This window comes from Misgurnus anguillicaudatus, chromosome 9, assembly GCF_027580225.2.
Source record: "Misgurnus anguillicaudatus chromosome 9, ASM2758022v2, whole genome shotgun sequence".
Taxonomy (NCBI): domain Eukaryota; kingdom Metazoa; phylum Chordata; class Actinopteri; order Cypriniformes; family Cobitidae; genus Misgurnus; species Misgurnus anguillicaudatus.
Window position 1 is genome coordinate 6946018 of NC_073345.2, and position 15407 is coordinate 6961424.

General features: G+C 34.7%; 1 protein-coding gene and 1 long non-coding RNA gene across 4 annotated transcripts in view; both read left to right on the plus strand.

The window, feature by feature from the left end:
* The window catches only part of tenm2b (teneurin transmembrane protein 2b), a 368733-nt gene that overhangs the window by 41969 nt on the left and 311357 nt on the right, over positions 1 to 15407 (plus strand). The window lies entirely within an intron of this gene.
* Positions 1972 to 7262, plus strand: LOC141366049 (uncharacterized). Of its 2 annotated transcripts, none has more exons than XR_012371000.1 (6): positions 1972 to 4360; positions 5175 to 5237; positions 5335 to 5421; positions 5520 to 5610; positions 5707 to 5786; positions 5970 to 7262. It is a non-coding gene; the product is annotated as an uncharacterized lncRNA (long non-coding RNA). The 2 variants fall into 2 exon arrangements; XR_012370999.1 differs by having other exon boundaries at positions 2803 to 4360; positions 5175 to 5222; positions 5333 to 5421.

The following is a 15407-nucleotide window of genomic DNA, read 5'->3' on the forward strand; positions in this document are numbered from 1 at the left end:
TAAAGGTCTCTCTGCTTAAACTCCCACATCTTTCTGTCTTTCTACACGGCAACAATGAATTTCTTACTTAATATTTTTCGTCTATTTTTGTTTTCCAGTCTAAATAAATCTCAAAACAAGATACATTTCACAAGCAAAATAAAGATATTAAGTCTTGTTGTCTAACAAGGGAATTAAGGGAGTTTATGCATAAAACAAGAAAAACACTCCTGATGGAAAATAAACTTGAATTAATAAAGGAAAATAAACTCGACTATACACACAAAATGGAGAAAAACTTTCATCCTATCTATATTTTTTTTCTTTGCTTAGAAACTCTTAAATATGGGTATTTTTCCTTAAAAATATATTTTTAGCAAAAAGCTGAAATAATTGCATTTTTGTGAAGGAATTTTGTTAGAGATCAGATTCAGAATGATTATCAAAGCATGCACAGATTTTAAAATGAGTAAATAATGTTTTGGCTTCAGTTTTTTCATAAATTGTGTAAGTGGATAATAGTGGATATTGCAGATTAACACAAAAAATAATCAGGAACACGTTTTTAACCCTAATAAGACCCTTGGGGTCAATCATACCCCCAACCCACTTTTCTTTGTAAAAACAGAAATTTCAAAATGCATCAAAAACTACAAAAAATTCTACTATTTGAAATAACATTTATTTTTAATGTCCTTTCTAATGTTTATATAAACACAAATTCACAAAATGTATCACTAAAGTAGTGATGTTGAGCAGTTGGCCACATCCAGTGAAATGAATGGGTCTCTATGAGCATCTGCTGGTCGAAATTATTATTTCCTAAACTGTAATTATTTTATGTTTTTTTCTAAACACCTAATGGTCGAATTCAACACATAACATCTAGATCAATATCTAAAAACAATTTTAATTAAATTTAGATCATAATTTATGGGAATTTTTCATAAAAAAATTTATATTTTACAGGTAAACTAATGGTGTAGTTGAGGAATTGAGTGGTAAACAGGTACAAAAGTACTTCATATCTCCCAAAAACCCAGCATTAATTTATAGATGGGAAGGAAAAAAAAAGATATCTTATTTGTATCATTAAAAATTTATATATTTTTTGTAATCACTCTTTTAATTTCTGGGGTCATTTTTACCCCCAAGGAACTCTAATATTTACAAGAAAATAGGGGCTTATAAAGGTTAAACAATTGTTTTCTCTTAATTGACGAGATAACTCGTCAATGGCGGGGAAAGAGTTAATATAGAAGGGGAAGCGGCCCAAGATCATTTAAAAAATGTACATTATTGGTTGAGCTGGATGTAAATGCACAGCTATTCTAGCGGGACCGCTAGGGCCTGAAAATGGTGCAAAACGTACACATCTGCACCTAAAAAGTTCATATTAGTACCCCAGAGGTACATAGAGCATATTATTACTTTAAAGCAACACTATGTAGCTTCCATGTAAAAATGACTTACAGCTCGCCCTTGTGGTTGGAAAGCGCAACAGTGACTGGTATCAGACACTCTTCTGCAGGCAGGGGGAGGGGCGGGGCTGTGTGCTCTACCCTCCACCGCCACTTTCAGAGTGTGCTTGTAGCAGCTAGGAGGCTGCTCAGGTTGCAGCAACAGTACAATTTGTCCAGTTAAAAGTTGTTCTATCACTGAAATAATTTTAGAGACATTTTTTAAAGGTAAAATACTACAAAGTGTTGCTTTAAACGTACATATTGGTACCAAATGTGACAACCCCAGTGACAGCATGGGTCAATTTTTCTGACAGTGTTTGATAATCATGTGATCATTTGACTTTGTAAACCTCTTCAGAGGCATCTACTCTTCTGGGAAGCTTTCAGGTAGATGTTGTGACATGGCAACAGGGATTTGGTCCCCTTCAGATGGCAGCATCAAAAAGGTCAGGTGGAGTTGTTAGGTGATGAGGCTCGCAGTCAAAGCAAAGATGAAAAGACATTTTAAGTCTTTACACTGCATGAAAAGAGCTGTATACGGACAAATACGGGATGGGAAATCCCTGCTAAACTTTAGGTTTGCCAGATTTTTGAGGCAGAGTGCCTGGAAAGGTAATACACCAAAGTAAACTTGTGAAACATCCAGAAACTTTACGTTTGTGGATGTATATAGGAACTGGTGGAAGTTTCCAGGAATCCTTACAGCTGGTTGTGAGGAGAGTTGGGTGTGAGGTGTGAAGGGCTTTTTATATGTTAATGACCCACAGGTAGAGGTGTCTTCTTTGTTCTCAGAGCTGAGTGTGGTGGGGTGGGGGGTTAACCATGTCTCTTTAAGACAGCACATACAGTATTGTGGTACATAAAAACTGTTTTCTAAATACGTTTATTATTAATATAATTTAATTAGTCTATTTAAGAAACTTAGCATCATTCAAAATAACTAAAATTCAATGGACACAATTACAATTTTAATGTGTGAAAGTTATGTCTCTGACTCAAGAGAAATGCAACAAATGTTATTTCAGAATATTTATTTCCAACACTTTGAAAACATGTCTCCAACTGCCCTAGGTCAGAATATTGTGCACGTTTCCCTCAATGCTGCATACATCGTTTAAAAGAAGCCGTTCAAACGACATCATGTAACACATTTTTGCTAGCTAGGATGTTGATAAATTAGTCAGTGAAATGTAAAGCTGCTTGATTTTGCTGATGTCTCATGATTTGAAGTTCACTGTTTCTATTGTTATTATAATTCTACCCTAACATTTCATTAAATCTTTTAAAATAGAAACAAAAATATTAATAGACAGGCCCATAATCTAAAAGACAGTCTTTCACATGAATGCAAAACATGTTGGGTGATACCGACTGACAAACTCGGGTAAACATATCTGCAGATACCTGTCAGCTACTGTACTTCTAATCCAGAGGTGCCCAAAGTTGGCCCACAATAGATCTTTAATTTGGCCCATCATGCCACATGAGATAAGGAAAAAGAACAAAAGTCATTGACGCAGATGTTCATATTTTTAATTAAACATTTTCTAAAATGTATCATTTTTTTGTTGTATTTTTACATTACAAAAATGTAAATTAATATTAAATGCAAGGGATTAAAGTGAATTTTTTTATGTTTCATGCATACTTGAAGGTGTATAAAATGCATCACAAAACTTAATGAACTCGGGTACTACAGGCTAAAAATGAAGAGGTTTTGGCAGTGGCACACAGAGAAAAGGATATTTTAAATTGGTTGGCAAAATGATTTTTTTTACAAAAAGCCTTGGAAAATAAAACTGCATTAGTTATGCATAAACAGAGTAATGTTTGCTTATTTATTTTTAAAATATTAGAAAATTATAAATTAGGGTTTATCAGAGCAACTTTAATTTTATTATAACACAACAACATTTACTTTTGGGCCACGGCCCTCAGTCAGGTTTGGCCCTTGTAAGGAAAATGTTCGGGCACCAATCAATGTGTAGTTTATCTGAGGAGGTAACTGTTTAGCATATGATAATGCATGCTTGTACAAAGTCAGTCCACATATTATAATGTTTGTCTTCAATCAATCAATTTAAATAAATGAGATGGGGACTTTATAATATAATAAGGGTCCATATATCACAGTGATAAAAGACATACATGTATTTTTACTTTAACATGAACTAATGCTGAGTTAAGGCATATACTATCATAAACTAAGAGTCATCATTAAGATGACATGTTTTTCATTGTTAGTTAATGCATTCATTTACAATGAACTAATTTGAGTTCATGTTGTAATTAAGTAAGTTCAGTAAGTTACATGTCTTAACTCAGCATTAGTTTTGTATTTACTTATATTTAAGTAAGAATTCATTTAGGTATATGTTCAATGTTTCCAATGATGAGCAGTTAATCCACTAAACCCAAAGATAATTCCTGAGGCATGTTTAAAGAGTTTTGTATTTCATCAAAGATTTTATATTTAAGAAAATCTGAGCATCATTCAAAATAACTGTTAACATGTTTGTCAACTAAACATGTTTTGTCAACGTTATAAACTGTATAGAAATATTTTTTATTAATGACCAAGTATAAAGAACCATGCATAGCGTGAAAACGCGGATTATATAAAAGTATATAATAAAGTGCGAGCAGAGGATCAATCAAACTTGGGCTGGAATGATTGTAGTGCATCCAATGCACCTTGGAATTCGTAGTTTACATCTACAGCAGCATATGCTACAGCAGTGACAACGCCAAAGAAAAGGACTACATTTCCCAGAATGCACCTGCACCCACTCATCTGCCCCCACTCTTCAGGTGCGACTGCTTGACCTATGGGCGTGACGGGAAAATTCAAAATCGCGAACCGTTACAGCCTGGACTTCTCGGTGTATTTCTTTGTTTGCTTGCACATCAACAGTAAGGTAAGTTTGATTTAATTAGTTTGTCTGCATCGCGCTGATCGGTTGCCTATTTGTTCATATTATGTTATTTACTATGATTCGTTTTTGTCTTTATACTAGAACTGTTTGAATTTAAAGCACAAACAGTAAAACATTAAGGGTATACAGGTACACAGCGGTAAACATGAGGTTAAAAATACGCGAAGTAACATTCAAACCGGGCTGTTAAAAGAATCAATTCGATGTTTAAGTTTTTAAAACAAAACTTTAAAGAAGCCAAGATGAGAAGTTCTTTGCTTAAAACAAACAAAGCAACAGTAACTTGTGTGTTGGAAATGTTAGCAGCCAGCAAGTGTCTCTCTGCCATTTTAAATGATACACAGACGATCTTTTGTTGTTTAAAAGCTCATTGCTTTAGTGCTGGTAGATGCGGCTTATTTTTCAAGACGGTTTTAATAGCTTTATATTGATTTGTAACAAAGCCAGTGGCCGGTTGCATAAACATAGCCGTGACATTAAGACTGCGTCTTAAGAATGATTCTGACTAACTAGCAATTAGTTAGGGCTAATCAGTCTTATTATTTGGATTTAAATTAGACCAGTCTACCTTTCTATGTAACATACTTAAAACAGTTATGATCAGTCTTGAAGAAAAAAATTCATGACTAACTTCTAAGACTAGTCTAAAAGTTTTATGCAACCGGCCACAGCTTCACTTTGAGAGAACCTAGATGCTAATTGTAAAGAAGCTTGGAGTCATAATATATTTTAATGTTATATGTTTGCTGTTCTTCATCTTTTTAAACATGAAGTCTATCCATGTTTGTGTTTACAGAGGTCATGTACACTGTGGTCAACTTGTGGACGCTGAAGAGGTTTCTGGGTAAAGATGATTTAAGTTTATTCATTCAATTTTAAAAACCAAACAGGTTAAATAGTAAACAGATGTGTTATGATGTATGTGATTTTGATTTTTAATTCTGTGTTTGACAGAGAAATAATGAAGTAACAGTGGAAGCTAAAACATCAGACTGATCCAGACACTGAAGAAATTGATGTCACTGCAATCTGGCCAAAATTATGTAAGTTTAATAATGAAATTATTAAATCAAAGAGGTTAAATAGTAAATAGATGTGTTATGATGTATGTGATTTTGATTTTTAATTCTGTGTTTGACAGAGAAATATAATGAAGTAACAGTGGAAGCTAAAACATCAAACTGATCCAGACACTGAAGAAATGGATGTCACTGCAATCTGGCCAAAATGATGTAAGTTTAATAATGAAATTATTAAATCAAAGAGGTTAAATAGTAAATAGATGTGTTATGATGTATGTGATTCTATTTTTATTCTGTGTTTGATAGACAACTATATTGAAGTAGCCTACTGTAATGAAGCTGCAGAACGTCACAGAGACTCTGAGGACATCAACACAGAATATCAAGTATGAAGATGGACATTATGAAGTTCTTTGATCATATATTGTTGTATCTTTGTATAGTTTAATGTAAACTTTCTAAAATGTACAACTTTATCATTTTGATTTGTCATGTGTGTGTGTATCTGTATATGTATATGTGTAATAGTATTATGCCAAATACTTGTATGTACTTTTATATTTCCAAAGGGCTCCCAAGAGATGTCTGTCCAGATGAGGGTGCATCAACGTTACCTTTGCTGACAAGTATATGCTTTACAATGTAAAACCTAACAGTTAACTTAACTCAAACCATTTAAGGAAATTGGTTGCCTTAAATCATTAAGTTTTAAAAAAACATACATTTGAGTACTGTGAACTTAAGTCTTGTGCAGTTGTGCACTTCTATTTGGGTAGTGTGAACTTAGGTATAAGTGCTTAACTGCATGTGACTCAATTTGTTTAAGTTCACAGTACTCAAATCTATGTGTTTTAAAACTTGAATGGTTTAATGCAACCGGTTTTCTTAAATGTGAGAAATTACAGTGAGAAATGTTTGAGTAATTCCAAGACAGAGCTCTGTGATTAGTTCTACACTGCAAAAAATCACTTTCTAACACTTTTTGTCTTGTTTTCAGTAGAAAAACTAAAAATTCTTGGATCAAGATGTATTTTCTTGATGAGCAGGATTACCTTGGAAAATATTTCTAGTTTTTAGACAAAAATATACAATTTAAGATAATTTGTGCCTAAACAAGAAAAAATATCTAACAATGGGGTGAGAAAATTGTGTTTTGACTAAGTTTTTAAGATAAAAGAAAACTTAAGATTTTTTTCTCACACTATTGGAAGATATTTTTGCTTGTTTTAAGCACAAATTCACTTAATACACAGACACACACACATTATTTATTTGGTCTAAAACTAGACTTATTTTCTTGGGTCATTTTGTTCCTCAAGAAAAAGCATTTTAATTTAAATAATATTTCTACAGAAAACAAGACAAAAATACTATGTAAGAAAGTCATTTTTTGCAGTGTAGGACTAATTTCTTTAGATTATTTAGATATTTACTACATTACAGTGGCAGCTGGTGACTTCTTTTTTTTGTGAGCACTCAATGCGAAGTTTGTCACAACAAGTATATAGCCCGTCATTTGTGTGGTTCCCAATTTCAAAATATGTGTTCTGTGTGTCGAGTGCGTGTATGTGCATCACGTGTTTTGACTAAACACGTGATGCACGTGGTTTACATGAAGCAACAAACACATATTTTAAAAACACAAGCAACACGCATGACACTCTGAACACTTATTTTGAATTTGCAACCCTCGGATGAGCAGTCACGAGCAGCCACTGCTACATTACATTGTACTGCTTTGAATGTAGTTTTCATTGTTGCTTTTATTTTGTTTTATTTTACTCTAATATTGCTTTCTCTGTCTGTATATTTATGAGTTTAAATGGTATTGTTTATGTATGCAACTTTTAATATTTGTGTATTATATTTTTTGTGATTGTGACAATTGTGGATTGTTCAGTTTTTTATTAAATAAACATTTCAAACTCAAGTTTTTTTTTTTTAAGGGTTTTGGGGATGTATAGTAGTATATAGTGGGGGGGTGTAGTCTATCTGCATAGCAGGCAAATAACCAATCAAGTCACTAAGCTATGAGGGCTTGGGTTGGGCTTAAAACAAAGTGTAACCAATCAAATTATCTCAACTGGAAAGTTTCAAAGTTGTGTCCCAATAGTTGTCAGAGTTTTGGGAGGGGGTTTTAAAAGCAACCAATCAGTGTTGAGATTAAACACCAATGGGGACACTAGAATTGTGCAAAGGTGTGAAATTCCAGTACCTCTGTAGGTGTGAAAGTGGCCCCTGCCAAAATCTTCAATGGGATTACTTGCCATGGCAACAAATGGCTGCATATTCCACGGTGATATCCCCTCAGCAAGATACATCCGAATTGGTATCATTACGGGAGTTTCCTAACTTGGTGGAATTAGTAGTTTACCCTCAGTGGAACTAGTAGATACTTCCGAAAATCAGTAGTGTTTACAGGAGTTTCCTAGTACGGATACACCTCTTTTCATGCAGTGTTACTGGAAAACATATTAAAGCATGTCAATTCACAGCAGGTGCCCTCAACATTTTTATCATGAAGTGGATCTTTGTATTATTCTACAAAAGCACCGTTTTACTTTTAAGTTGTTATTTACCACCACATCTCAGCATGTAAATTAAAATAGATTTGAAATAATGTCGAAACGGCCGTCATTTGCATAACAAATTCTCAAGTGAAGAACTTGTCGTATGAAGCCCCCCATTTTCAGTCAATCAAAGCAAATTTAAAGCCGTCGTCGATGGCAAAACAATGTTTGAGCGTAGCGGTTATTAACATTTTAATGAAGTTTTTGCTCAGTGGGTTTTCATTAGACGACTCTGCTTGACTTCTATTGTCGGGGTTGCTGACAGACGATATTTAATGGAAGTGCTTTACCTGCTGTGTCCTCCTCCACTCCAACATCAAACGCACCTGCCTCTCAAAACGACAAAGTGCCTAAACACACAAGCGATCGGCACTTTATTTCCATCTGCGCGTTGAGGCCACTGCGATAACGATCAAGTGGACAGGTCTTGCTCTCTTTCCCTTTCCTGCTTTGTAATTGGTCAAAGTACGGGTAGACTCAGACGCTTTTATCCCCGAGCACTTTTACAGCACAGACAAATGTGATTACTGTCAGCTATGCTCTTCAGATGCCGGGAGACTCCATTAGAATGGACGGAGAGGAGGTATAAAACATATTAAGTGTCTTTGTCAGTGGTGATCGTGTCATTGATCACCTTTCTGACTACCTGATGGGCTGCGTAGTTTAAAGGTCACAGTAACAATATTTCCTAGGATGTTTGCGCTTGTCTGTTTGTTGTTAGTATGTGTTATTTTAGTGTACACAACTAGCAATTTATAACCTTTTAGACTTTAATTTAGTCAGTATTTTTGAGTTTCGGACTGCTATGAAATGTGCTTCCTATTTGATGACTGTGCCACCCGCATACATGTCTGGGCATTTGAGAAATCATGTGATTTTTTTTGTTTTTGTGATGTCATAGTTACACTGGCATTTATGTATTTTTGGGGGACCTACAAACACTAGGCTTTAGGTGTACCACTTTACGACTGTGATGAATTTCACATGCAGTCACTCTGGCATTTGATGTCTGTGTGAACTTGAATCCAATTCATGAATATCAGCTGACATCACTTTGTTTGTGTAGACATGGTTTACTAAAAAGAAAGTTTTGGACAACTGACTTTGGTTGTTTGGTGTCCACTCACCGCCTTCTTGCCAGTCAAGATGTATCGATCTCCGAACGCAACGTAAGGAGAGTAAAGATGGATAGCTCCTAAAGCATAGTTCCATATAACTGCACGGATAATTCGTTGTTTTGTCGCAAGTGAAAAAACATATAGTTGAAAAGTGTCATATGAGATTCATTCATTCGCATTTGGAGATCGATTCTTTATGTCTGGCAAAGATGATGAGCGGACACCATAACAGCCAAAGTCAGTTGTTCAAAACCTTTCTTTTTAGTCAACTCTGTGTACACAAATAATGTTCTCAATGCTCACGTTCATGTGTAGAGATCTAGGTGATACTTCAAGCAAAGTTTCATGTTGTGTCGTGCCTTCTTATGTTGTAAAATAGTGGTAGTTCGGTAGCAGCGGACAGCGGCTGGAAGAACGCATCAGGGATCGAGTAGGCATCAAACCCTAAACAAGATATTTTCTTTTAAAGTAGCGTTTCTTTTCATGACAGTCGAGGTGCGAAATGTTGTCTTTCGTAGCCATTTCCTGTATCCGTAACAATCATAGACAGTAAAAGATAAGAAATCCGTTAATCGTAGCAAGCTAGACAATGCTTGTCAGTAGCCTACTGGTACTCGGTAGGTACTCAAGATGACGGCATGACGTAAATTGATATTCATCAATAGACCCCTTAAAAGTTTGTAAACATTGCAACGTATCCAGGTGGGCGGGGCTTAGCTGGAGGCAAAAAGAGCCGTGGAGGCAGTGTTGACAAGTGTAAGTTAGCACATTTTAGGGGGGATTTATTAAACATGGATGCAGAAAAAGGTTCGTAACTGTCCGAATATGTACAGTCATTGTTTTTGCGGGACGGTGACAGCTATTTTTGTAAATGACTCTCGCGATTTTAACGAGGTTTTGGATATTTCCTAGGCAACGTGAATTACTTTCGGGTGGTTTGGGCAATTTTGTCAAGGCTTATTGTCTAATGTAACCTATTGCTGGGATAACTATGATTAGCAATGTGGATTATTTTAAGAGACCATTTTAAGGATGGCACACACACCTATCGCTGTATCTTTGTTTAACATTTAAGCTAAACAATAGCGCGGTTGGCGACTTTTCACCTATAAAACAGAAACTTGCTGATTTATAGTAGATAAAACCAACACACCAGTACATATGCATAGATTATTTTACATGATATGAAGTGTGCACTGCAAACACGAGCATTATTTATGATCGTATCTGTCCAGTCTGTACGCTGTATTGTATTCAACCACAATTGTCTTCTTGATTTCTGTAAAGGAATGTCTGCCGAGATCCGGAAAAACTTTAATTTTAAACCAAAAGTGCTGTTCCTTCTATTCAGGCAGCCAAAAACACAATATGATGACAATTTAAAGTCAAGACCTCAAACTTTTATCGTGGCTGCTATGGGTTCCTATTTATTTTTGGCCCCAGCTAGATCGGTGACACAGTGAGGTGCGATTAAGGGGTCTATTGACTTCCAATTAAAATCACATTGACACCATTTGTTTAAAAGTAAATGAGAAAATTGTTCAAAAGTGTAAGGAAGCTCTAAAATCTAGTATTTTTTGCATAGATGCCACACATACTTATTTAACCATTTCAGGTCCATATAATTTTTATATGTGACCCTGTGAAAACCAAGCTAAAGTAATTTTTTTGTGTTTTACTTTTTGCTACATAAAATCGCACACATGCAATTGTCTACTGTCTATCCTACATAATGTAAATAACATTCTGTAAAAGAATAATGTAAAAAATAATGTAGCATGAAGTTAAAACAACCTACTATTTTAAGTTTTGACTTGTGATAAATTGACATAACTTATTAAAATAGCTTGAAATTAATTTGTTAAGTTAAAGTAACATAATTTTTTTTTAATTTGATATAATTTTTTTACAGTGTAATCTTGATATCTTTAACATTGACTGAATAAGATCATGTCAAAGATTGAAAACATAGTGAAATTAGAGACTGAAATCAAACTTTGTTGCTCCAATTTTCATAATTACATGATGTGATTTTAGCCTGAATTTCACAGACAGGTTCACAAATATTTAGACTCAATTGACCAACCTGATGTAATCTTAATGTAAAGACACATCCTGCACATTTGAATATTTTCATGCTTATTGCATTTTGTATCAATACACTTACAGACACACGCTTGCTGTGTCTTAAGGGCATTAAAAGCAATATGACTGAATGTAATTGTGTGGCTTAGTTTATCTGCTCCTCAGCAAAGAGCTGTTTGCCCGATACGCACCGCCGAGCGCATCAACAGAGAACATCGGCCTTCCCGAACGAACTCTTGAGAGAGAATCCTCCTGTTCACTATAGCTGGTTAGTTGCTAAATTGTGCAAGTTAACCATGCACCTCCTGTTCACTTATGTGCTTTATTATAGCCACTCTGCTCAGACATCTGCTCACCTGTAAACACCATTTCAAAGACGGAGTCACACCCAGTTTTTGAGCTGTATTTTTGACCCGACCATCTGTTCGACGACACCGTATTGGTTTACCATCTCGCTGTGTGCAAAGAAAAGCAAATCGAGTCTGTGGGACGGATTACATGTTGGGATTTCTCTGCAGGACGTCTCATGGAGTGCTTACTGCTTATTGTATGGTGAAACGGCTCCATTTCAGTACAATGGAGTGATTCTCGGGAAAATAACCCACACGGTGGTATATAGCTGCCAGTGAAACTGTTAAAAGGCTGTTCTTGCCTCCTCTAGCCATCTGCTGAAAGACGCAGCACAAAGACGATGAATCAATCATATGAATATCAGTCGTCTTGAAATTGAATATTTGTTAAATCATCATCCAGTTAAAAGTCTCTGATCTATATGTTCTTATTGTATGTCTAGGCTTAAATTTATAGGGTGATTGTGAACAGAACTGCCACTCAACTGTGATTTAAAGTGCACCTGCTGCTGAATTAGTACACTGTAAAAAAAATGCATGAACTTAAACAACTTAATTATGCAAGTCAATTCAACCTACTTGACATAACTTAGAAAAAACGGTAACACTTTATTTTACTGTGTCTTTGTTACCCATGCTACATGTAATTATTTTTGTAATAACAGTTAATTATGCATAATTACATGCAACTAACACTTAACCAAACCTTAACCACAACTCTATAGTAAGTACATGTTGTTAATGATGATTACTTAGTACTTAAATGTATAATTATACTGTCTGTAACAGTGATGCCGTAAAATAAAGTGTGACCGAAAAACTTTGAAACTGTTTAACTTTATTTGTTGAGGTGAAGTAACAGAAATATTTGTTATTAGGATATAATGTTTTACAGTGTAGAGCATTGTGTTAGCAACGCAAGGGCAATGGGTTCAATCCACAGGGAACACACAGTCGCTTTGGATAAGCCTAATGCGTGAATCATAGGTGTAGCTTGACGTTTGGGGGGACAGACTGGTCTATCATAGTATCTACCGGAACAAGTGCTATGATATTTACTGCAAACTAGAACATTAAAATAAAAAAAATAAAAAAACATATAAACATGATAATGGATTAATTGAATTTTTTGTAACTGTAACACATAGTGTTAAAAGTAAAGAATAAGAAGCAATATTTAAATTTGTATTAATAATCTTAATACTACAATCAGTCAAATTACTTTCACTTTAACCGTTTTTTATGCAAATATAGTGATCAAATATTGAAGCATCCTAATTCCTAAGTCATAATGAAATACAGTTTGATAACAATTTTATTAAAGTTAATTCCATAAAAATTCATATGCAATGAACGGTACATTAGGTCATTCATTTATACAATATATGTGTATATATATCGTCGCTATACAAACATCCACGGAAATATTGTCTTATTAAGTCTCTGATTTAACAGATAATTTTTTAATCAATGCGTATTCATATTGTGGTAGCACGAAGTGTAAAAATCATGCAATACATACGCCAAATTTCACTTTGGCTTGCATGTGATATGCCAGTCCTTCCCATTCACTTAAACGGTGCATCTTTTTTTGTCTTTTTATTTATTGGTTTCTCAATTTTTTTGCTATTTTTTTACCATTTTCGCTTGGGTTTAGGGTTAGAACAACTTTTTGTTATATAAAAATGACATCCTAACTCAAACTCGACCAGGGCTTAAATATAGACAAAAACATGGAGAAACCTGTATATTAAATAACCTCCTTAAGCAAATCTGAAATCTAACCCTAAACCCAAGCGAAAATGATCTAACCCTAAACCCAAGCGAAAACGGTTTAAAAAAAACAGAAAAAAATTGAGAAACCAATAAATAAAATGACAAAAAAAGATGCACCGTTTAAGTGAATGGGAAGGACTGGCGTATCATATGCACGCCAAATTGGAATTTGGCGTATGTATTGCACGATTTTTGCACTTTGTGCTATTCATATGCATCTAGATGAGACTGGGAAGGATTTTCCGGTTGGTCGTTTGGTATTTGTCCCGCCTTTCTTCCATCGTGATTAGACAGATGTATAAAAGAGACTTTACAGAATGTCACGTTTTGATAAATACAGATAATATTAGCAGATAAACAATTATTTTACAAAGTATATTACAAAGTAACGTTTTAAAATGTATAAGAATTTAAATTAAAGTGGACATTTCTCAAGACTTTTTTAAGGTGCCAAATAAATCTTTGGTGTCCCCAGAGTACATTTGTATAAAGTTTTAGCTCAAAATACCCCACAGATAATTTATTATAACATGTTAAAATTGCCACTTTGTAGGTGTGAGCAAAAATGTGTTCTTTAAAATGCAAATAAGCCAATCTCTGCACTAAATGTCAGTGCACCGTGGTTGGAAAGTGCAGATTAAGAGGCGGTATTATTATAATAAGATCCCCTTCTGATATCACTAGGGGAGCCAAATTTCAATGACTTATTTTTTCACGTGTTTGCAAAGAATGGTTTACCAAAACTAATCTTTTTCACATTTTCTAGGTTGATAAAAAACACTGGGACCCAATTATAGCACTTAAACATGGACAAAGTTAGATTTTCATGATATGTCCCATTTAAATATCTCAGGTGTTCAAATATTTATTTGCAGCTGTATCATACAAATAAATAGTTAAAAAATCATACATTGTGATTTCTGGATTTTTCTGTCTCTCACAGTGGACATGCATCTACGATGACAATTTTAGACCCCTCCATGATTTCAAAGTGGGAGAACTTGCAAAATAGCAGGGTGTTCAAATACTTATTTTCCTCACTGTATGTATATTTGTTGTGGAATAGCATTTATTTTATAAAAACCCTTTTAGGCAATGGGGGGCCAGGCCCCTCGCAAGCTATGCCTATGGCGTGAATGTAATATAAATTACATAAAGATTTTTGTTTGGTCAAAAAAGGCAGAAGTAAAATCTCATGGGTTTGATACCCAGAGAGAAAATGTATCAATATATGGTACCATGTCTGTAAAATCCAGGCTTAAGTGCTATAATCTAATTATGAGGAGCATCAAAGTTTGATTTCACATTGATTTTAATCTTTAACATGATCTTACTCAGTCAATATTAAAGATATCAAGTTTATATTTTTACAGAATATTCTTCACATTATGTAGAAAACATTGAATCACAAAAATGACTTCACATTTAGGGTCACAAATGTTAAGGCTGTAAATGGCTTTGGATTTAAGTACCTTCCAGATGCAAATGTAAGTCCATAAACCTGAATTTTAGGTTCTCCGTTTAGCTTATTTGATTGCGGAAAGTCTGTTTGAGCATTTTTTATGTCTCTTTTTAGCATCCCTAAAATTGTGAAAAGAATTTAAATAGCTGTACATTTGTATAATTAGCTCTTTTGTCAATGCCTGACCTCCAGTTCCTCTCTCAGCCATACTGAATCTTACTGAAAACAAGAGGCCCAGCTTCCTTTCCATCTCACAGTGGGAACACGGCAGCAAATTGGCGCTAATTGTTTTGAGATAATTAGGACTCCTGGAAGAGGTAGAGAGAGACCTGACTAAAAGGAGAGGTCAGGAGTGAAGATGTGTGTTTCAGGAGAGAGGGACCATGCTCTTCATCTCACCTTAATGGCTCCCATGGTAAAAGGCCCTTTGATTAAATTTCTTCCTAAAACAGCTCTTTTCTTAAGCACCAGTTTACTGCAGTGCACCTTTAAAATGTCCTGATCCTTGAGGTTATTGTGCTTTGAATACATGTTGTCAGTGTCAGGTATGGTAAGGAATAATGTACAGCCAGCCAAATCTTGACAGGGTGATCAGAACCCAATGCGAAGCTACTTGCCACATGAGTACAATTATAAACACAAAATA